The sequence below is a fragment of the Aedes aegypti genome, chromosome 2 (genome assembly GCF_002204515.2).
Source record: "Aedes aegypti strain LVP_AGWG chromosome 2, AaegL5.0 Primary Assembly, whole genome shotgun sequence".
In the NCBI taxonomy this organism is placed as follows: Eukaryota; Metazoa; Arthropoda; class Insecta; order Diptera; family Culicidae; genus Aedes; species Aedes aegypti.
In genome coordinates, this window is record NC_035108.1 from 80,090,958 (window position 1) to 80,113,256 (window position 22,299).

A 22,299-nucleotide genomic window follows, 5' to 3' on the forward strand; every position below is an offset into this window, starting at 1 on the left:
TAACACCAAACCACGAACACTTTAGTATCAAAGCAAGATTGTGCGATATTTGCCAGAAAACCATTCGCCAGAAAACTGTTCGCCAGAATGACATCCGCCAGAAAGTGCCATATGCCAGAAAACCAATTGCCAGAAAGTACCATTCGCCAGAAAACCATTCGCCAGAATTTACCATTCCCCAGAATTTACCATTCCCCAGAATGGACCATCCGCTAGATTTTTTTTATATATTTTTTTTTTCAGATCAATCAAGTTTGCAATTTTAGAAGAAATAAACGAGCCAGAGCGTTTAAAAAGGTTGTAAGATTATTTTTGTTAGTATACTAAAAAAAGTACAGGGTCTCTTGGACATCATCTCCAATTGAATTAGTGAGCCAGCTTTGAATATCCGTTTAGGGTTTTGTGGTTCTAGTATTCTAGCTGTTCGACTAGAAACACATGACTTCCTAACGGTTCAAAAATTGAATCGATTTCTCGAGCATTTCACGATCAACATCAATATTTGAAGCTAAATATATATGAAATAAAAAAACAGCATTTAAACCTGAGGGACTGTGGAACTTGAAAAAAGAAAATATACAATAGAATAAGAATTGCATTCATTAAAAGCTGATCCACTATGTGTGGAAGATACTACTTACTGATGTAAAGATTTGATATTCAGAATGACGGATAATAAGGTAATATATGTTGTCCCTGTAAAAAGGTATGATGGTTTCGAAGACTTCACAAGAGTTTCACCCTTCTCTTCAGCATAAGCTGTTCTTAAAAATTGTAAAATTGTGTTGCTTCTTATAGACTAATTCATTGAATATTTACGAGATTTTAATATACGTTGCCAGTTTTGTTATACAGATGTTATAGCATGAGATTGTGTTGTTTTATAATTAGTAACTTCCATACAATTTTGTTTCTGAATTTTTCAGTTTCAATAAATGTTTTTTTTTATATTATTAAGTTTTACAGGGAATAATGGTTTGGAATATTTCTCAAGTGATTGTCCCTTCTTTTCATTATAAGCTGTTCTTTAAAGTTTTGTTGCTTCCTAAAAGCTAGTTCATTGAATATTTACAAGATTTCGATATACGTTGCAACTATTTGTGCCGTCTGTTCGATAATTTAATTAATGCCTCCACGCTCAAACCAAAGCTACATTTACTATAACAACTTTCAGGAGCATTCAGACAAATATGTTAGTTGTAAAATTAATGAGAACATCCTACATATGAAGAATAGAGAATTCTTATTTGTCCCAAACCATATCAAGTAGCGATAGGCAATGACTCATTTATGAATACTTTTTCATGCACTGAAATTTGAGTGACCATTATCACTAAAAACAAGCTGGTCTATTTTTACCCGAATGTTGTTTTCTCGAATATCATTTCCCCGCAATCCATTCTCCCTAATGACCCGAAATTTGTATGAATCGTGGTATTAAGATAGAACCACCCCCTTCTACCCAGATCTCCCCCCGCCCCTTGAACGACCATGTGGTTTATAGACGGCACCAAAATAGATGCAGTTCAAAATGCATTGGTAGCAATCATCAGAGACAGAGTGGTGAACTAGAAATAACTATAAAGAAAACAAGAAAAAATGCTTAGTTCAGAGAAACTTTAAAGAACCACTTATCAAAAAAGAAGGGTGCATACCCTATGACCCGTTCATCACCTTGAAACATAAAAAGTTTTGACAATTATAAGTGCCAAAGCGTTTTCGGGGAAATAGACTACTCGAGAAAATGCATTTGCGCAACCGGTGTTCGGGGAAACGGCATTCGGGGTATCCATATTCATGAGAAAGTAGCACAACTCCAATAAAATGCCCAATGAAAAGCAAAAAAATATTTGGTAGATGTACGTGAAGTTATGTGCAATACAATATTCTGATGGAAAACAGCTCACGGTGGAAAGAAACGCAATCTTCTCGAAGTTAAAACTAGGCAAAACAGCTTAGAATATTGTATGAAATCGTCACAGGCAAAAATCTGTAGATGTAGAATAACAGTGTTATATTGCTTCCGCTCTGTGCACTAGTAGAAAGCTTAAAATGAGAAGAAGGAGATTGTTACCGTACTATTATAGTTCAATTTAGTGCTCTTGAAGATGTGAGAAGTGGCACAAGTCAAATATTGTGACGTCCATCTTCGTATCTCGAGATAATTCATTATGCATTCATTGATCAAAATCAACAAGAAAAACTTTTCTGGGGAATGGTACTTTCTGGCGAATGGTACATTCTGGCAAATGGTTTTCTGGTAAATGGTACATTCTGGCGAATGGTTTTCTGGCAGATGTCATTCTGGCGAATAGTTTTCTGGCGAATGGTTTTCTGGCAAATATCGCACAATCTCAAAGCAACTATAACTGAGGTGTATTTCTTAATTAGCTTAATACTTTAGTGCATGAATAGCCTCAGTTACCTACAATTCTTCAGTATCTTACTTCACGTGAATTCCTCTCTTATCTAATAGCTTCTAAGTGCTTAACCTGATAATCAGAACGTTTTAGGCAGCGTCCATAAATGACGTAGCATTTTTGACCAATTTTTGGCACGCCCTCCCTAATTGTAGTCTATTTTTACAATGACTAATACATTGGTCGATGGCGCACGGTACAATACCGTACCGGTGCCCGCCACGTGCAATGATCGGGAAGGAGATTTGTTGATCTATAAAACGGCGTTGACTGCCAGGTGGAAGGAAACTCATCAATCTGACAATTTCATGCAGCGTGTTTTGCGGAATAAAAGAAATTTGTATGAATAAACGAGATATTGCGTGAACTTTTATGTGGCTTCTGGTTGTCTGGGTGTTTACCCTGCGAATAGTCCTAGATAAATTCCGGGATTATAACTTGCAGACTCACCATATGTTTATCGATTTGAAGGCGGCGTACGATTCAGTGGAAAGAAAGGAGCTGTGGCAGAACATGGTTTTTCGTCGCAACTAATTGATACGTGCTAATACGAGATACGGTACAGGTACAGGTAGAGATAGAGGCAAGCTTGGCGGTGTTGGTGCTGAGGTATTGTTTGATGGGGATGTGTTTGAAGTTGTTGAAGAATTCGTTTACCTTGGGACACTTGTGACATGTGACAACGACGTTTCCCGCGAAGTGAAAAGACGTGTTGCAGCTTCAAATAGGGCCTTTTACGGACTACGTATCCAGCTTAGGTCCCGCAACTTGCAAACGGAAACAAAATTCGTTCTGTATAAAACATTGATTCTTCCGGTGGCTCTCTACGGGCACGGAGCGTGGACGTTGAAAGAGTCAGACCGGAAAGCTCTCGATGTTTTCGAGCGTAAAGTGCTGCGGACAATACTCGGTGGGAAACTCGAAAATGGTGTGTGGCGCAGACACATGAATCACGAGTTGTATCAAGTGTACAAAGATGCGAATATTATCAAGCGTGTAAAATACGGCAGACTTCAGTGGGCTGGTCACTAAGTGTGAATGTCGGAAGGAAGAATTGCGAAAATAATTTTCAGCATGGAACCAGGTAGAGGTCGGCGGCTTCGGGGAAGACCACGAATACGCTGGCTGTACGCAGTGGAAGAGGACCTGGCGACCCTAAACGTTCGGGGCAACTGGAGAAGTTTCGCCCAAGATTGACTCTTGTAAGCTAGACGATTGCTTGACCAACTTAGGTACTGTAGTGACTCATAATTTACTCATCTTTATCACGCGTCATGAGCTAATTTATATTTTGTTTTTTGTTTTAAGTTTTGAGAGTTCTAAGGCAGTTAACCTTTTCTTTTCAATAGATACTTTGAATAATGCTTTGAACTTTTCAACGGCATGTATTGAAACAATCACTTCATATTCAAATGATTCAGGTTTGGTTCGTTCTATATTCAAGTGATTCACGTCAGATTAACTTCACTTTCAAGTGATTTAGGATTGATTCACTTCATATTTCAGTGATTCATGTCGGATTCACTGCATAGTTAGGCCATTCAGATCTGATTCACTTGATATTAAAGTGATGCAGGTCTTAATTACTTTATATTCACCTGTTTCAAGTATGAAATGCTTGATATTCAAATAAGTCATTTAGTTTTGTTTTACTGCATTTTCCATTTGATCAAGTATGATTCACTTCATGTTCAAGCAGTTTAGGGCTAATTCACTTCATTTTCGAGTGAATCGTGCCTGATTCACGTTGTATTTAAGTGTTTCAGGTATGACTGCATTTTCAAGAGATTTAGGGCTGAATTACTTCATAGTTAAGGACATCATTACTGATTCACTCTATATTTGAGTGATTTAGGTCTGATTTATTCATTTACAAGCGATTCATGTCTGATTTACTTTATATTCAGGTGTTTAAAAGTCCTTTTTGGGAAACTCCATGAGACGATTCTTTGGACAGACCATTCTCTATGCTGGAATTTTCTATGGCTCTTCTTTCATCAAACAACTCTTCTCCGGGACGCGATATGATTAAGTTCAATCTTCTAAAAAACCTCCCAGATATCGCAAAAGACGGTTGCTTGACCTGTTCAACTCATTCATGGAGCACAACATTATTCCACCTGAATGGAGACAGGTCAAAGTAATAGCTATCCAAAGCCTGAGAAACTAGTGTCTGATCATATTTCGTACCGCCCGATCGCTATGTTATCATGTTTAAGGAAATTATTAGAAAAAATAATCCTATCCCGACTCGATCACTGCTTTCCAGTACTCAATGTACTCAATGTGGCTTTCGCAAGGGCAAAGTAACAGATGACTGTCTAGCGTTGCTTTCATCACCCAGTGAACCACGTATCGTATAAGAATGTGTGCCAAAAATCTCATATTCATACGTCAAAAATCAGAATCGCACAATATGCCAAATCAAAACGAATAAATGTTAACACAAATTGTATATAATTCTCCACTACGATTCATTGTCGACAAACTTTGTTGACAACAAACCATGCCGTAAATAGTATAATCTAGAATCGCGTCAAGTTGTATAAACTGACAGATCATATATCAATGCAGACTAGCATCAAATGAAATCGCAATAACTTAGCGAAATTTACCACCCGAGGTTGGTATCTTCTGGCGGTGGGCTTCAAAGAACAACAAAGCGTGTGTGTTGTGAGCAAACTTCATTTCATATTGGCAAATAATCACTCCTCATTCATGAAGCGGTCTGTGGTGTAGTGGTATGGCACTGGGTTAGAGATCCAAATGTCTGGTGTTCGAGTCTCACTGGAAACTTTTTTTTTATTTTTATCGAAATTTTGTGGCATCGTATTGCTGCCCATGGAAAGTCTGAAAAAGTCGTGGGAAGTGCGTATATGGCCTCCACTTTGGTGTGTATATAGCGTTTTCATGCATTTTATACGAGTGATTTGATTCATATATAATGATGTATAGCAAAAAATATACCAGCCAAAATGTTGACTGGGCAGATATTCAACTAGCCCTTGCTGACAAGGATCAATTGGCTTCGGTTTTCTTGGATATTAAGGGCGCTTTTGATTCAGTTTCCATAGTAATATTGTCAGAAAAATTGCACAATAGTGGACTACCTGGAATATTGAATAATTTCTTGTACAATTTGTTGTCAGAACAACACATGAGCTTCACTCTCTGTCAACTGACAACTTCCAGAATTAGCTATATGGGCCTTCCCCAAGGCTCATGTCTGAGTCCCTTGCTTTATAATTTTTATGTTGAAGATATTGACAACTGTTCGGAAGAACCATGCACGCTTAGACAACTTGCAGATGATGCTGTGGTCTCTATGAAGAGCCCACGAACAGAAATCCTGCAAAGACCATTGGGAAATTCCCTTGATAATCTATCCACTTGGGCTAGAAATTTGGGGATCGATTTTGCGCCGCAAAAAACTCTACTGGTTGTATTTTCAAGGAAGCAGAATCCTGCTCAACTAAAGCTTAAGCTTTTGGGAACAGACATCGACCAGTCTTTGACTTCAAAATACAAATAATACAATAAATGAAATGAAATTTTCTACGAACAATTACCAGAACATGGTAGGGTGCTCACCCGGAAGACCTCATAAAACTCTACAAAACAACTATTCTATCTGTTCTAGAGTATGGCTCTTTCTGTTTTCTCTCAACAGCAAACTGCCACCTGATTAAATTGGAACGAATTCAATACAGTAATACCTCGATATAACGTAACCTCTTTATAACGTAACTCGATATAACGTAATTTTTACCTCGATATAACGTAACTTTTTTTTTGACCCCATTTATTTTTACAATTTTTATCAAAAACATGGTTTATGAACTGCTATAAACATTTTTCAAGATTCAAACACCAACCAATACTAAATTAAAGCAATTCAAGCGTTTACCACAGACAAACAGACGTAACGCTAATAACAAATAGCGATCAAAATCATAGTTGAGAGAGCATATACACCCAATGCTAAAATTGATGTATTTGGCCGGTAGACCAACAGATGGCGGTAGTGTGTAAACGTCAAACACGAACAAAAACTATGCGAGCGCTGCCGGTGGTGGCCTGACCACCTACAATATATTTGAATCGACAGTTAAAAAGGTGGTCGATGGACAACGGTAAGAGTGTGATGTCTGTTTGTCTGTGCGTTTACTATCACTGAATACAGTCATAAATCGATATCGAAATTTCTCGGCGAATTCTGAGGATGCCTCCAGATATTCCGACAATAATTGCTCCATGGACTTATCTTAAACTGTCCTGGTATTCATGTATAAACTTAAAACCTATTCTTAAAATAATTCCGACAGGGATATTCCAGAAATTGTACAAGTTGACCCTCCAGATATTCATGTGTTATTTCTCCAGGACACAAAGTGGATTCAACTATGCATTCTACAAACGATTCCACATATGATACCTTATGCTTTTCCGGAGTCTAGAAGTTTATAAATTATTTCAGCATATTTTCATGAATTCTTCCAGCGGCCTTTTTAAAGAACAATCCAGTTATAATTAACCGTATAAATGGATCCACTTGCTTCGGTGTCTTCAATGAAAATTCTTCCGCCTTCCGAAAACTTCAGGAACCTTGTACGGTTGCTGAGCTGGCAGCAATCAACTTCGATTTGGGGATGATCTCTAACATGCCCGCAGATCACTTCTTCATCTTCTAAAAATAGTCTCAGTTCTATTGAGGAACACCAATCGATGAAAACTGTAAAGCATGCATCTTACTTTTTTACAAAAATAAGAGAGCAGATGTGTGCACTGGTCGAAAGATCATATAAGATTACCTTTGTATGGGTCCCCTCACATTGCTTAATTTATGACAATGAGAAGGCGGACTCTCTCGCAAAGGTGGGCGCTGAGGAAGGTGAGATTTATGATAGAAGAATTTCACACGATGATTTTTTTTCATTTAGTACGACAAAGTTCTCTTCACGGTTGGCAAAGCGATTGCCTAAATGGCCAACTGGGACGGTGGTTACATTCCATAATTCCTAGAGTTTCCTTGTGAGCCTGGATGAAAGGTTTGGACGTAAGTCAAGATTTCATTCGCGTGATGTCAAGGCTTATGTCCAACCATTACTCGCTAGATGCACAATTACACAGGATTAACCTCGCGTTGAGCAACATTTATAATATGTGTGGTTTCGGTTTTCATGACATCGATTACATAGTTTGGCAGTGCACGGATATGGACGCATCCAGAGCGCAACTTTTGGATACCCTGGATGCCCGAGGTAGACAACCCTATGTTTCAGTTAGACATGTGTTGGGCACCCGCGATCTTATTTATATGGTCGAAATTTACGATTTCCTTCGCTTGTCTTGTATAAAAGTTTTATTCTCTTATGTTCTATTCCCCAGTTTTTTTTGTGTTTTGTCCCCTTTGTGTTGGATTTAGGATCCTGGCCATCTGGCAGTCGAATTCCCGCTATAAATCGCTACCAACGCCATGAAACGAAAATCAAGATGCCACGTTATGCCTCCCGGATGAGCTGCTGAGAACCCTGATCCCAATCCCTACCATGTCCTTCCTTCAAAAATTGTGACCACTAACCTCGAGCTGCCACGAGTACCCTGGCTCTATCCTATATTAATGTTGAACTGGAAAAAGCCAATTAATTTTATGTATGTAATAGAAATACAAAAAAAAAAGAATTTCGGCACCGTAAAGCGTTAAACGCATTTGAGCCTCAAAATGAACTATTTAAAAAAAAGTTGGATTTAATTTACATTTCAGTTATTCAGGTCTGATTTGCTTCATATTTATGGAATTAAGCATTTTTAAGCACGCTCAATTTTACATGCTCACTAGCACCACCTATCGGAGAAATTGCGAACCAAACTGTTTATTTTTCAGATGTCCGTGACCTTCTGAATAACTTTGCCGAAGACTCGATCTTTCTATCTCCCCAAGTAGCACACATGTTATAATTGATGAAGATTAACTGTTATATGTCCAGATTTTGTCATATTTCAGTTGATATACCTTAATTGTAACATGTGGATCGCAAGATAGAACTTGCTTTCGGATGTTCTTGGTCCGCTGAACAGGTTTGCTGGTTCTTCGATATCATAAGGATTTCGAGATATAGCATTATCAATTTACTTGTATTGTGGTGATGCTAAACTTTTTGGGGAGTGATTCAATACTCAACTGTTTGTTGCAATACTTATTTTAGTGAGTCCGTATTCATGACTGGTAGTGTATGTGTACCAGAAATATCTAATACAATACAACAAATACAATAATTTCCATGCAGACGTTTCCAATGAATATTAGCGTGATTTGAACGAAGCAAATACTTTACAACTCAAAACTTTGGTGGAAGGTCATGCATGGTGTGGACAGGATTTCGTGCCTCTGGGAAACTAGACCTTGCTTTAACGTCGTTCAAAATGAACATTAAGGATTATATGCTGGTGCTCGAAACTCGACTGTTGCCATTTATGCGTAGATTCCGTCACAAAAAGTTCACTTTTAAACAGGATAATGCCGCTATCTACGCCAGCAAGGAAGCTAAGCAGTGGATAAAGGACCGTAAAATCGATCTTCTCGACTGGTCTACTCGCTATCCAGACCAGGGATGAAAAAAGTACTGGAGCAAACATTTACCGCCTCTACATTTACAGCTTTCTACACCACCATCAAAATCCAAAGCAAACCATGACTTCTTCTTCCTATCGTTTTTCAACCCCGAATGCGAAATGACTCGAGCACAGTGGTGACACGATTTTTGCGGTTCTCGGGGTTTTGCATTTTTGCTCGACAAAGGCAGCATGAAATTGAACTTGTTTATACAGGGTGTTAGGTTCGTGAGTGCAGACATTTTAAAGGATGATAGAGGACCATGTTAGATGAAAAAAATCGTTCTACGGATATGGTCAATTCTTAACTGTTACCGAGTTATTAAACATTTATTGTTTTAGGATATGTTTGTCTTTAAATGGTTATTACTTTGGAATAGTTCAACGAATCTCAATTCTCTTACTTCCATTTGAAAGCTAATTAAATTTCCAATCTACTAACAACTTTACATCTAATGGGTTTTGCAAATAAATTCATTTTTAAGAGCAAATAAGTTCAAAGGTAGTGATTTTTCTCTTGTTTTTTTAGTTTACTTTAAAAAATGCGTAATAAATTTCATGCTTGTCTTAAGCAAAGTTGTGTGCTTCAAGCTGCTCTACAATTCGTTCTTTGACACCAAACTGCTATCTCTACACGTTCTATTGCAATTTTGATTTGAACACGCCACTTTGGGTCATAAATTGTGGTCCGTAAACGCAACATGTAACAGTTCATTTCACCCCACTGTGTTGCAAAAGTTGACGAATTGTTTGCATCCGCGCACAGCACACTTGATCTCAGGTTTAGACAACAACAGCTTGGCGCGTATGATTAAGCACACGCTGCTGTGCATTCTTTTGTATGCTGTTTGAAACTTAAAATAAATCGTTTTTGTCCGATGGAAATCAACTTTTCAAAATGTTGAAGGAGTGTAGTAAAACATTGATCGGTTTGTTATTTTTCTGTTGATGATTGATCTGAATTGTAAGCAATAATTGTCATTGCTCGTAGAGTTAATGTTTTAAAGTACTGCATAACAGTATTGAAGAAACAACATTGAACATACAAAAAATGTTTATCTGGTTGATTCATATCAGTTTATTTGTAGGCTCTGTGAACTGTTCCAAAGACTGCGAGGATGCTGCTAAACATTTGAAAGCAGTAACACGCTTACGATACTTAAAAGCTTTGAGTGAACCCCAGTCCCAGTTTTACTGTGAATCTCATTCAACTGTTAACGCCAGGAATTAAATTGTATAATGATTCATTCAAAAATAACCTAGAAACTTTGCTGGAAGTTTCCCCAGCCCTATTAACTATTCAAGAATATCTCGAGAAATTAATTCAGGGATGCATCCAGACATTTAAAAAAAGTGTCTACACTGAGGAATTGTCAAATAAACTCTTCTATGAATTTTTCAGCTCTTTTTTAAGAAATTGTTCATGGTAACCCTCACCAAATTTGTAGTGGAATTCGTTTAAAAGTGCTTACAAAATTCATCCTGATATTTACTAAAGTATTCGTGTTGAAATTTATCTAGGGATTACACCAGGAATCTCTCAGGTTCTCTTATAAAACCAGGACAAATTCAAACTGGATTTCCTCCAAATATTTTTTGAGGAATACATGTAATTTTCAATTCAATTCTTCTCAAATTATCCAACAAATTCTTCAGAGAGGTGCTGAAAAATGTTTGAAACAAGAAATTTCATGACGATATCGAATAATGAGTTGATGTAAAAATTGAATTCCAGGAATCCTTGAAAAAATCTTCAATAGACTCGATGGAAAAATGTCTGATAATATTCCTTGAAGAACCACTCGAAGTTTGGTTAATTGTGTTTATTTTAAAGATCCATTCCTCCAGAATTGATCTGGAAATTCCTCCAGAGTTTCTCCAGGAATTTTTCTATAAATTTTTACGGAGTTCTTCCAGTTATTCTTCCGAAGTTCCTCTGGACCTCCACCGGTAGTTTCTCAACAGTTCTTCCGAAAAAGTCTCCAGAGCTCCACCGAAAGGGTACTCTTCCGGAGTTTCTTCTGGAATTCCTTCGAAGCTCCACTGATTTTTTTTCAAACGTTGCTTCCTAAATTCCTTTGGAATCCCTCCCACAATTTCTCCGGAGCTCCTCCAGGAATTATACTGTAGTTCCTTTAGGAATTTACACACGAGTTGCTTCAAGAATCTGGCAGCTTCACCAGAAATTCTACCGCAGTTTCTCCAGGAATCCTGCCAGTTGTTCCTCCGAGAATTTTCCAAAAATCCACCCGAGAGTTTTCTTAGAAGTCCTCCGGGAGTTCCTCCAAAAATTCTTTCAGGAGTTTTTCCACAAATTCCTTTGAGAGGTCCTCCAAGAATTTCTGAGGATTCCTTTCCCGGGAGTTTCTTCAAAATTTTCATAGGAAGTTCCTTCAAGAATTCCTTGAGACCTCATCTTAAAAATTCCTGAGTTCGTAAGAAGTCGCTATGAAGGAAATCCAATGGAATTCCCTGTAGAGCTCTGGAGGAACTCCGGAGGATATGCTGGATGGAATTAAGAAGAACCCTGGACAAATTCGTACAGAACACTTAAGGAACTCCTTAGCCGAGTGGTAAGAGTCCGCGGCTACATAGCAAAGCCATGCTGAAGGTGTCTGGGTTCGATTCTCGGTCGGACCAGGATCTTTTCGCATAGAAAATTTTCTTGACTTTCACAGAGTATCATCTTACCTGCCATACGATATACGAATGCGTAAATGACAACATTAGCAAAGAAAGCTCTCAGTTAATAACTGTGGAAGTGCTCATAAGAACACTACGCTGAGAAGCAGGCTCTGTCCCAGTGAGGACGTAATGCCAATAAGAAGAAGAAGACTTAAGGAACTCCGGAGGAATACCAGGAGAAACTCTTGAGAAGTTCGCGGAGGAACTCTGGAATATTTCGCTGAGAAAATCTAGGGGAATTTCCGGAGTAACTCTTGAGGAATTCCTAGCGGAACTCCGGAGGATTTCCGATGAATTACTGCACAAATTCTGGAAAATTCCTGGAAAAAACTCCGAACTTTGGCGGTAATACCTGCTTGAAATCCAAAGAAATTTCCGGAGCAAATCTGAAGGAATTGCTTGAGGAACTCCGACAAAAATGCCATGAGGAACTCTGAAGAAATTCGTAGTGGACCTCCAAAAGAATTCCTTCAGGAACACCGAAAGATTTGCCGGAGGAATTGCGGAATATTTTCTAGAGAAACTTCGAAAAAAAAAATCCTGAAGGAACTATGGAGGAAATTCTGGAGGAATCTGGCGGGGTTTGACTGTAACGCTTAATCGTTCTGATTTAACGGCTACGTAATCTTTCAGAAAATGAAACGAGGTTTATAACTTGCCCTACGTTTCAACCCGGGGTTGGTGTCTTGGAACTTTGGAGAAATTTCTGGAGGATCTCCAAAGGAACTCCTTGAGGAACTCCGAGGATTTTTTGAAGGAACTCCAAAAGAATTCCTAGATCCATAAAGGGATTCCCGGCAAAAATTTTGAAAGAATTTTTGGAGAAATTTCTAGAGAAACTACGATGGAACTCCTTGAGAAACTCTGAAAGAATTCCGTGAGAAAATCCGAAAGAATTCCTGGAGAAACTTGGAAGCCCGGAGTACTTTGAAAAATTCCCGGTGGAGCTCTGGGGGATTTCCAGAAGGAAAAATCCTGGAGGAATTCCGGATGAATTGCCAGAAGAACTCCGGACAAATTGTTGAAGGAACTCCAGAAGAACTGCTGGAGATCTGCTGAGGAATTTACGAGGGCAATCTGGACAAAATCCTGGAAGGATTTCTGAAAATACTACGGAATAACTCCAAAAGGAGCTATGAAGGAAATCAATGGAATTCCCTGTGGAGCTTTGAAGGATAAGCTGGATACAATCCAGAAGAAGTACTGGAAAAATTCCGGAGGAATGAGTGTGCTCTTTCTGTTAGAGCTAATAGATTTCAATTAGTTGAAAACACAAGTGAAATATTAACGATTGAATGTTTTAACCCTTTTTTCAATCATTCACCTTGGAATGGCTGCCTGAAAACGGTCATGGTGTAGAGACAAAAACAGTCAAGCAGTGTGTGAACCGTTGGCAGCGCAACGCCTGATGGTATTGATGCTGCTGCTGCTTTGTGTTTTGGATGACTGGCAGAATCGAAGAACTGTCGTGAATATTAGTCACAGTTCGCAAGCCTGATCCAGACATTAATCCCGTCTAAAACCTTTGGGACTATCGTATTCGTAGGATTTATGCCGGAGGGAAACAGTATGGAAGTGTTAGTGAGCTCAAATTAGCCATTCTGGAGGATTGAAAACAGTTTTCTACAAAACATGGTAAACAGTATGCCAAACCGTATGTTCCAGGTTATCAACAGAAATGGCAAAGTAATCAAGTATTGACTGATTGAATTTGATTTTTTTTCTTCTTTTTTCTGCAATTTCTCGCACATTCTCGGTAGTTAGGCAAAATAGCTATAGAGGCTCCCAAAATACTGATATTCTCGTTAGCGCTTTTTAATCTAGTACGAGATATACTGTACAAGTCAAAAGCTCCATGAAATTTATAAATTTTCTTTGAAACTTTTTGAATTTTATCACAATGTTTCCTACCTAGATGTGGTCTCAAGCTAACTGGACAGAGTGTATGCAGAACACATGTGAGACATCAATCTTTGGTACTGTCATCCATAATCAATAAAATCATTTTTGGAAAAGTTGGCAATTTTACGCTTGGAAAAAACTTAATTTTTACAAAACTTTAATTTTATTAGTAAGATTAGAGAAAAATCTTTAATGCATTGCAAATTTTCCGTCAATAAATAGCTAGTTAGAAGTTATTGTTTGAAGGGATACTCCGATAAATGTTACAACACTGACCATAGTTTACTGTACTTATGTTCGACGACTTCAGTTTATTGTATATGATAAAACTGATTAAGCTAACTTTATTTAATGAAACAGTCAGTATTAATTGTAGAAATGCATTTATTAGCGGTTTCTTCACCACCGCTGGTTTAATTGTATGGATAAACGTGGCTTACGGCGTAAGCGAAGGTGAAGAAATCGGCCCTTAGGTAATTAAATACTACAACAGAACAGGTATTGCCCAATAATGTCCCAAATACATCACAAATGTTTGTGACAAAACATGAGGTGAATAATAAAAAAATACTGTTGAATGAAGAGTTCTGTTCTGTTCTTAACTTTTACACACTTCATTGCTTAATTGTTTCGTCCTTATGAAAATGAACTTTTATTCCATAAACATCATTTGTCAATTATGTAGTACAGATATTTAAACGAAAGAATTTTTACCAATACGATTAATTACACTTTATTTTAGCAGTGACTGTATATTAAAGGGACGAATGGCAGAACAAGTACAATTTGAAAATTTGGAAAAATTCCTGAATTAATCTTTCTATTCATACCATATTCTGCTGAGTAATTTCAGATAATATAATAAAAATTCCGATTCTTCGTAGAAATTCAAGAAATACTCAAATATTTTTTTTTTGCCGCTCGTACACTTTGAATACAAATGTAAACATTGAACCAATAATTTTAATGAAAAAGTTATTTTAGGCTTTTTCATATTTTTGCGCTCTTTCTGATCTGTTTTTTTTTTATAACGTTGTCAATGACAAACAAATGAATGCAGGGAAACAAGTAGGACGGTTAACTTTATTGGTTCGTGTACAGAAATTTCCTAAAAAAAATGATTTTAGTGCTTAAAACATCTCATTCCAGATTGAAATTGATTCTTTGTCAACGTGATTATTTTAAATTTCTGAAACCACTCTTCATTCTTATTTTGAGCTCCCTCAATGCAAATATGCTTGCTTAACTCTTAACAATATAATATTTATGGTAATAGTAAATAATAACATTTTACATACAAATATAATGAGCAAACCGTTTAATCCAGAACACTCATTTAAAAAAACTGTCATTGATTTATGACCGTAGTATTAGAAAATAATATGATGATGCAAATTTAGTTATCAATTTGAGCTCAGTGATAAAATAATTTACTCTTACTTAGATCTTCGTCAAACAAATTTGAGTTCTCATTACATTATGTTGCTGTCAATTCACTTGGCTGACAACAAAACCAGTTATCAAATGATGCTAACCAGGTTACAAGATTTATTATCATTTTGCTATTCAACTTTGCTTGGGAAGGATTTTTGATAATTGTATTTTCATACCAAAAATTTTGAGCAATTGCTTGTGTTGTGAGTTGTTATTCTCATTTTCTGTTCCGAAACATTTTGGAACTCATAAATTTATTGCACTTCATTTATGAGCATTGGATAACATGTGATAATATAATAGAAGTAAATTGAAATGCTTAATTACTTTGTTTTAGATGATCTGCTGGCTTCTCCAATGCTTTCAAAAGATTTCCACTCCTCCAATCAGTTTGTTTTCTTCACAGTCCGACTATGCACATATTTCCACTGGTTTCAAACTCAATCAATACTTATCCGGATGCTTTTAAATTTCTTCTTATTCCTTTATTTTTTTTTGCTTCAATCCAAAGGCTCACAATCACGTAAAGAATCACAATCACAACACAATAACAACCACCGGGCCAGCAAAAAAATCACAAAGTCGGACGTTCTTGCTGTTGCTGCGGGATCAGGGGCCGGCGGGTTTGCTCCCCATATGCTTCGAGCTAAAAACTGCGGCAACCGTCATAAAATTGGCATTCCAAACCACACTGCTGCTTCTGGTTTCTGCTTTCGCCAGACCACCACAACACCATCGATGGCACCCAATTTATGGCACGAACACGACTTTCACTTTTTTTTTGGGTGTTTTTTCTTCACGTGCTTTTTAAGGCTCCAAGGAACAGCTGTGTCACAAAGATGGGGAGCTTCTTCGGTGAAGATTCGCTCTTCTGATAGGCCTGGGAAGTTTTACCGGTTTATTATTCGGGTAATAAATGACCTTTAACGAATGATGCGTTAGAGCACTGTTTGGAGTTTCGGAGATTATTTTTCGTTGAGGCTGATGAAGATTTGTGAAGTTGTTTTTAAAGGACTCTTCCTCAATTGCCCTGGATTTAGAACGAAACACTTCGTAGCAATTGAGCTTGTTTACGAAGACGTCGTGTGATGTGCTCTAAACATACATCCGAGTGTCTCCTTCCGAAGCACTTCACTCAAATCCACTCTGCTTGTGGAATAATTAACACGGCAATTTCACTTTTCCGGTCCATCGGATCATCGACAATAACAACAACATCGACAGCACTTTCAAAGGCAGAATATCTTCCTTTTTTCTCTTCACGCCGAAAAGAGGGCGAAATCGATTTTCACACCCTCCGGCCACAATCCGTAGCACGCTGCATCCATTCTACACACTCTTGGCACGCTCTTTTTCCGTTCGTTCGTTCGCAAACGGAACCTCTTTCACCCACCCCCTGAAATCCTTTTCACTCGTATCCTCTTCGCAATCACCTGTCAGTATTTTTCACTCTCTGACCGAGCCTCTCGGCCTATTCCTCATACCCCGCCTTTGAACCGTGGGAAATACGACAAATACGCGCCTGAAATATCCTTCTGCCTGCCGACGCGGCACGGTCACGTACTTTGCGTTCCGATACAGTCTTCAATCCTTTGGCCTAGATCCTTCCCATCAATCGGACAGATTGCTCCGCGTGGTTTCCCGATTCGCACGGATCCGATTCTATCGCCATCTCTGATATGGACCTCCAATAATCCCCCCTAAAGGTAGGCAACCATCCACTATTTCTTCAGTGAAAGAACACTCCGACGAGCACCGACGACGAGTACACGACAGCGGCGACGATTTTCCGTAAGCACCTTCAGAACCCAACTGAAGCTCCTTCATCTCCCACGGTGGGAAAAGCTGCTGGTTGCTGGCTGTTTCTGCTGTTCGGTCGAGGACGACGCCCGTTCCATCCGTTTCTGTGAGTTCCGATTCGGCCTCATCCAATGTGCTGAGAGCGAGAGCGGGAGAGCAGCGAAAAATCGACGAGCATGCGCTTCGTCGCTCATCGGTCCGGATGAGATGAGAATCGGTATCAGCACGTCTCACTGCTAGTGAGATCCCGGTGAGAAGTGAGTTCGACATCGGGACAGCTGTTTTTCCATGACCTAGGTGAGGGCTGTAGAAGTGTGCGTGTGATCCGACGTAAAGGCAAACTAGGTCCCCCGAAACTGACCGATTCGGGAGAGCTTGGGGGTGGTTCCGGTGGATGACCGGTCCTGCTGAGACGTGGAAGTGGGTTGACGTATTTCTGCTTATGCTAGGAAGAGCGACTCGTGGACGCACATCGCAGACAAGCTGACGATAGGTAGCTCACCTATATTTGCGAGGCAGTTGGGACAATGCGAGGGTGAGCATATTTTAGTTGAAAAGTAAATATTTGTGAGGGATTTATTGTTCTCTGCGCTGCTTGAGGGGGAGCTCATTAGAGCGACTGGAATGGTGGTAATGGTATTTTCTATCTTTTTTTTTCGGATGATGAGTATCTCACCTGGTGAGGAGGGTTGGCATTGGGGGTTTCAAGGATAAGGGGAAGCCTTACATGTGATAAAGATGATGCTAAAATGATGAACAACTTTATGAGGATTAGGACGATGACTGGTGTGTCTGGGAAATGTTTTCATTGAATTATTTGTCTAAACGTAAGTTTTCCCACGATAGCGATGGAACGTTAGTGCGAGGAACAAAAAAAGGTTGAAAGCGCTTACGGAGTGGAATAATCGGATTATGTATGGCATCTGAACGCGATTTAATCTTTACATATTAAATCAGTTTAATAGTAAGGGGCTGTCCATGACTTACGTTAGATAACTTAAACGGTTTCCGAACCGGTCTCCTCCTATGGTAATACTTTTTGTATTAACATTAAAGATAATTTGTATGGTCGTAAGAAATCTCAGACTCTCCTCCCATCTTTGCATAATTAATGGACAACTCCGTCGTTGATTTGAACATTTTCAAAACCAATTTTCTCGTTCAAAACCAATTCTCAATTCTACAACCGAAACACAATGGACCCTGTGGCGAATAGAGTTGTTATAGATTAAAATAAAAAAATAGAGTAAATTAATTTCGATTTAACTTGTATTATGCTAAGCGTGTACAAAAGATGTCAAACAACGAGTGAAAGAAAACGAAAAGTGGATTAGGTGAAATGCGCGAAACGAGAATTGTGGGAAAGAATCCAGTTTTGAAAACAACTCGATCAGTTTGGTGACAACTTTTGTAGCAAACGGACGGTGTTTGCAATAGTGTGTTTATTTGTCGGTTCGGCTCAAGTTTGGCCGATCAGTTGGGTTTCGGTTACTACAGACCCATATTTTAAAAATAAGTTTCAGTTTTGAACAGAAAAACTGCTTTTGAAGTTTCTATGATGACGATGATTATGATGGCGGATTCTTGTACGTTAAAAGCCATTCAATGAATCATAGAAGGCAACTCTTTCTGCACTCTGCATTAAAACAACGGTGCTACCGTATATGAGATTTAACATTTAATTTTCAAAAATCATTGAGGGCATTCCAGCCAAAGATAAGAAATATATAAAATGTCTTAATCTATCTAGAAAACTAAAACATTGTCTGAAGAACAAGCCTTTAATCTCCAAACAAATTCAACAGGGGGGTTAATTAGCCAATAATTAGCTACCCAATATAGAATTAACATGGCGTCCAGTGTATTTGTTTTGATTCTTTTGGGACTGGCAAAACATATGATTTTTTGGAAAGGAGTCATCAATGATACCTAACTGATGCGTAGAACATCCAACAAGATGTTGAAACGAGGAAAAGTGTCATCAAATACGACGATTCAACGCAATATATTTAATTGCCAGCAACTAGCACTAGCAGTGCAAGAGCCCGAAAATTAGGTGCAAGTTAAAGCAAACCGACCAGAAAGTGGGTACCAAAACCGCAGAAAACCAAAAAACAATTCGAGGAAAAGCCGAAAATGTATGCAGGATGACAGTCGTGTCAATCCTCTGGATTCAAAATAAAATATTGAAAATGATTCTGAAGCTTCCTCCCTGGTATAGTAGGCCGTGTCAATTTTCACAAATTTTCGAAATCGAAGAACCGCATAGTCACAAATGGTAGCAAATGGGCCCAAACAAAACTCCGCAAAATTTAAAATTCTAAAAATCGTTAAACTACTCGGCAAGTAACTTGAAGCTTATAAGTAGTTGCTATAGTAGTTGCAGAATGATGATTTTTACAGCACTAGTCGTAAATTTATCCTACGAGACTAGTTTTGATATTCTACAAAGTTTTTGCAAATTTAATTTTAAAGGTATTTATGCTAAAAGTTTCAAAATATGTTGAAAAATAACAAAGTTATGTTTATTTCACTGAAGGTAATTTTTCATAACTTGAAAATTCACTTTCAAGACGCTTGCACCCCCTCTAAATGTTAATATTTTTGGCTCAGTTTTTGAGGTTTCTCTTTGAATGTGATTAGAATTCAGTAGAGCACACGAATTTTTGGCTTTGACAACTTTTGAGAAATAAGCCGCACCCTAATGAGCATAGATAACCGTAAACTTCATTGATGCTATTTAGTGATTGATCAGAATAATTGAAATTGCATAAAGCTTCAATAAATTGGCTAACCTTTCTCAATGAGCACAAAGCGCTAGCTCAGATCATTGACAAAGGGAAGGAATATTAGTTAGTAAGGCAGCATCCATTTATTACGTAACGCTAAAATTGAAAATTTTCGACAACCTCCCCCCCCCTCCGTAACGCTTTTTGCATGGAAAATTTCAAATTTTTGTATGCGTCGTAACGCTTGAGCCTACTCCCCCCTCCCCCTAGAGCATTACGTAATTTGTGGATGCCGTCTAAGACAGCCATTTACTCCTCTACCGGCAACTTCATTTTTTACCGCAAAATAAATATTTAAATCGTTATAACTTTTTTGTTTTTCAATATTTTTGCACCATTTTTCACAACTTCTCAAACAGCTCTTCTTGTTTATGAATCCGTGTCGATATTGATCATTGGTGATCTGGTTTTGAAGATATTGCAAAATTCCTTGGGGGACCGACATTTTTCATATAAAATGTCTCTGGCGGCCATTTTGTTTTTGGTCAATTTATCAAAAATATGAAATGTGGGCTATATAATGCTTGATAATAAAGAGCTACTCTGAAAAAATCATACCAATCAATTGAGAATTCTTGGAGATATCTGATAATTACGATATGATGTTTATTGAAGTTTTTAAGATCTTGATTTTGCCAGCGTGGTTCCAGAAACTTAAATGCTCTTCAAAAATTGCTTCATTTTTCACAACATACTCTCATTGATATATTGTTCCGAAGAGTGAACATCCCAATACGATAAAAATTCTGTAGCCTACGAAATTAACAGGGGGTTCTGGTTACGCGTCGGTCCCCCAAGGAATTTTGAAATACCTTCAAAACCAGATGACTAATATTCAATATCGACACAAATTCTAAGACAAGAAGAGTTTTTTGAGAATTTGTGACAAAATGGAGCAAAAATATTGAATAAACGAAAAAGTTATAACGATTTGAATATTCACTTTGCGACAAAAAATAAAGCTGCCGGTAGAGGGGTTAATGCAAGAGACCGAAGAATCTTCTGCATCTCCACAGTTGTCATACAAAGGATCTAACACGGTGTGATAAGGTAAGCTGAAACCTTTGATCGATGATTTGATCCACGGTATATTCATGCCTAACCAGAATCGCTCTAAAACTCGATCACCGAATTGTGTGATCTCGATTTTATTGCTCGCCCTGCAGGAAACAACAGAATCGAAGTATCAACTATTACTGGTTGATTGAGGATATTGTTTGGAGACATTTTTTAAAAGGAACTGTCTCACAAGTAGCTCGGACAAATTCGTTATGAATCGCAGTTTAATTTACAAGATTTATTTTGCAATGTTTCATTTATGACTTCCTCAAACAATTCTTGAAAATAAGCATTCAACTGCACTGCAAATAATATCCTTTTAAAACCCAAGACGAAAGTTGCAATTTGAAGAGCAATATTTTTAAGCATTATCAAAAGAATCTCCGATAATAGTTTAGGAGTATTTTAAAACAAGAAATGAAGGAATTTATCGAAGGACTATTTTAGATAGATCCTTAGAAAGTTTGAGAAATGCCAGAAAAAGCAAAAAGAATATCGGAAAAGATTTCTGTGAAGATTACATATTTTTTAAAAGTTTTGTCAATGTGAAAAACATCTTCATTATTTTCCTATATTTGTACTCGAATTCATGTTTTATGGATTCTTGGATATCTATCACTCTCGTTAGCTTGATAGACTCGAAAAACTAATTGAACAAGTTCGGTAGGCGCTCTTTCGCGAAGGCAGTAGATTTCGTCAATGCAATGAAGTACGGTCAGAGTTATCGTATCTATATGTTACCCATTACCCTTTACAGGATACATGCGATTCTTTACGATTTCGTATACAATATTTTGATAACTCTCCTCATGTCCTCTTGTCACACTTTGCTGTACACTTTTAATATCAAGATGCGGAGAAGACTGACGCACGGGCATTATGATGACAATGACAGGCCCACAAGGACGGAAGCGGATACCATATGTTGGTTTTGCATGTGATGTTTATGTTGCACGTTGGGAAGGGTGTATCAATAGTGGTAGAGGAACATAAAAGTTCGCTTGTATTGGGTCGACACGTCTGCTGAAGAACCACGAGGACCAATCGTTCAGTTATTTATTATTGATTTCATTATCTAAATGCAACAGTGTAACGTTCTATGCGCGTTTCATTCAAACTAGTTTTAGGAGGGAAAGATACGTTTGGCATATGTTTGTTTGTTATATAGACATTTGCAAATGGATGTTTTTTTCCCTTCTTGTTGTAGTTACTCTGTTAGTTAGTAATTGGTACTAAGTTTCTCCTTCCCTCGAAAGAAAACAAAAATTTTGATCAAAATATTATCTTCCATCAGGATTTTCTTATTTTCTAAAGGTAGGTTCTTTTTTCGCGCTATTTCAACGTTGTCCGGCCATTTGGCCGAACGCCGTTTGGCCGAAAGGATCATTTGGCTGAATGCCGTTTGGCCGAATCACGAACAAAAAAATCAAATGGCTACAACGCTGATGTGTAGGGTTCATAAATGTGACCCAATAACTGATAAGCTAATTAATTTGTTGATTTTTATGATGTGACGGGACGTCATGTTTGCCACTGTTTGAGCTTCAAGAGAAGCATAACATCGACCCTTTAATTCAGGACGAAGCTGTGAGCTCCAC

General features: G+C 38.0%; 1 protein-coding gene across 2 annotated transcripts in view; it reads right to left on the reverse strand.

Annotated features, from left to right (window-relative positions):
* Positions 1–16,917, reverse strand: part of LOC5564718 (zwei Ig domain protein zig-8) — a 1,087,201-nt gene extending 1,070,284 nt beyond the window's left edge. For both annotated transcript variants that reach the window (XM_021841332.1, XM_021841330.1), the window contains exon 1: positions 15,381–16,917. The gene's annotated coding sequence lies outside the window, so the exon portion shown is untranslated. The remainder of the gene's footprint in view (positions 1–15,380) is intronic.
* Positions 16,918–22,299: the final 5,382 nt, after the last annotated feature.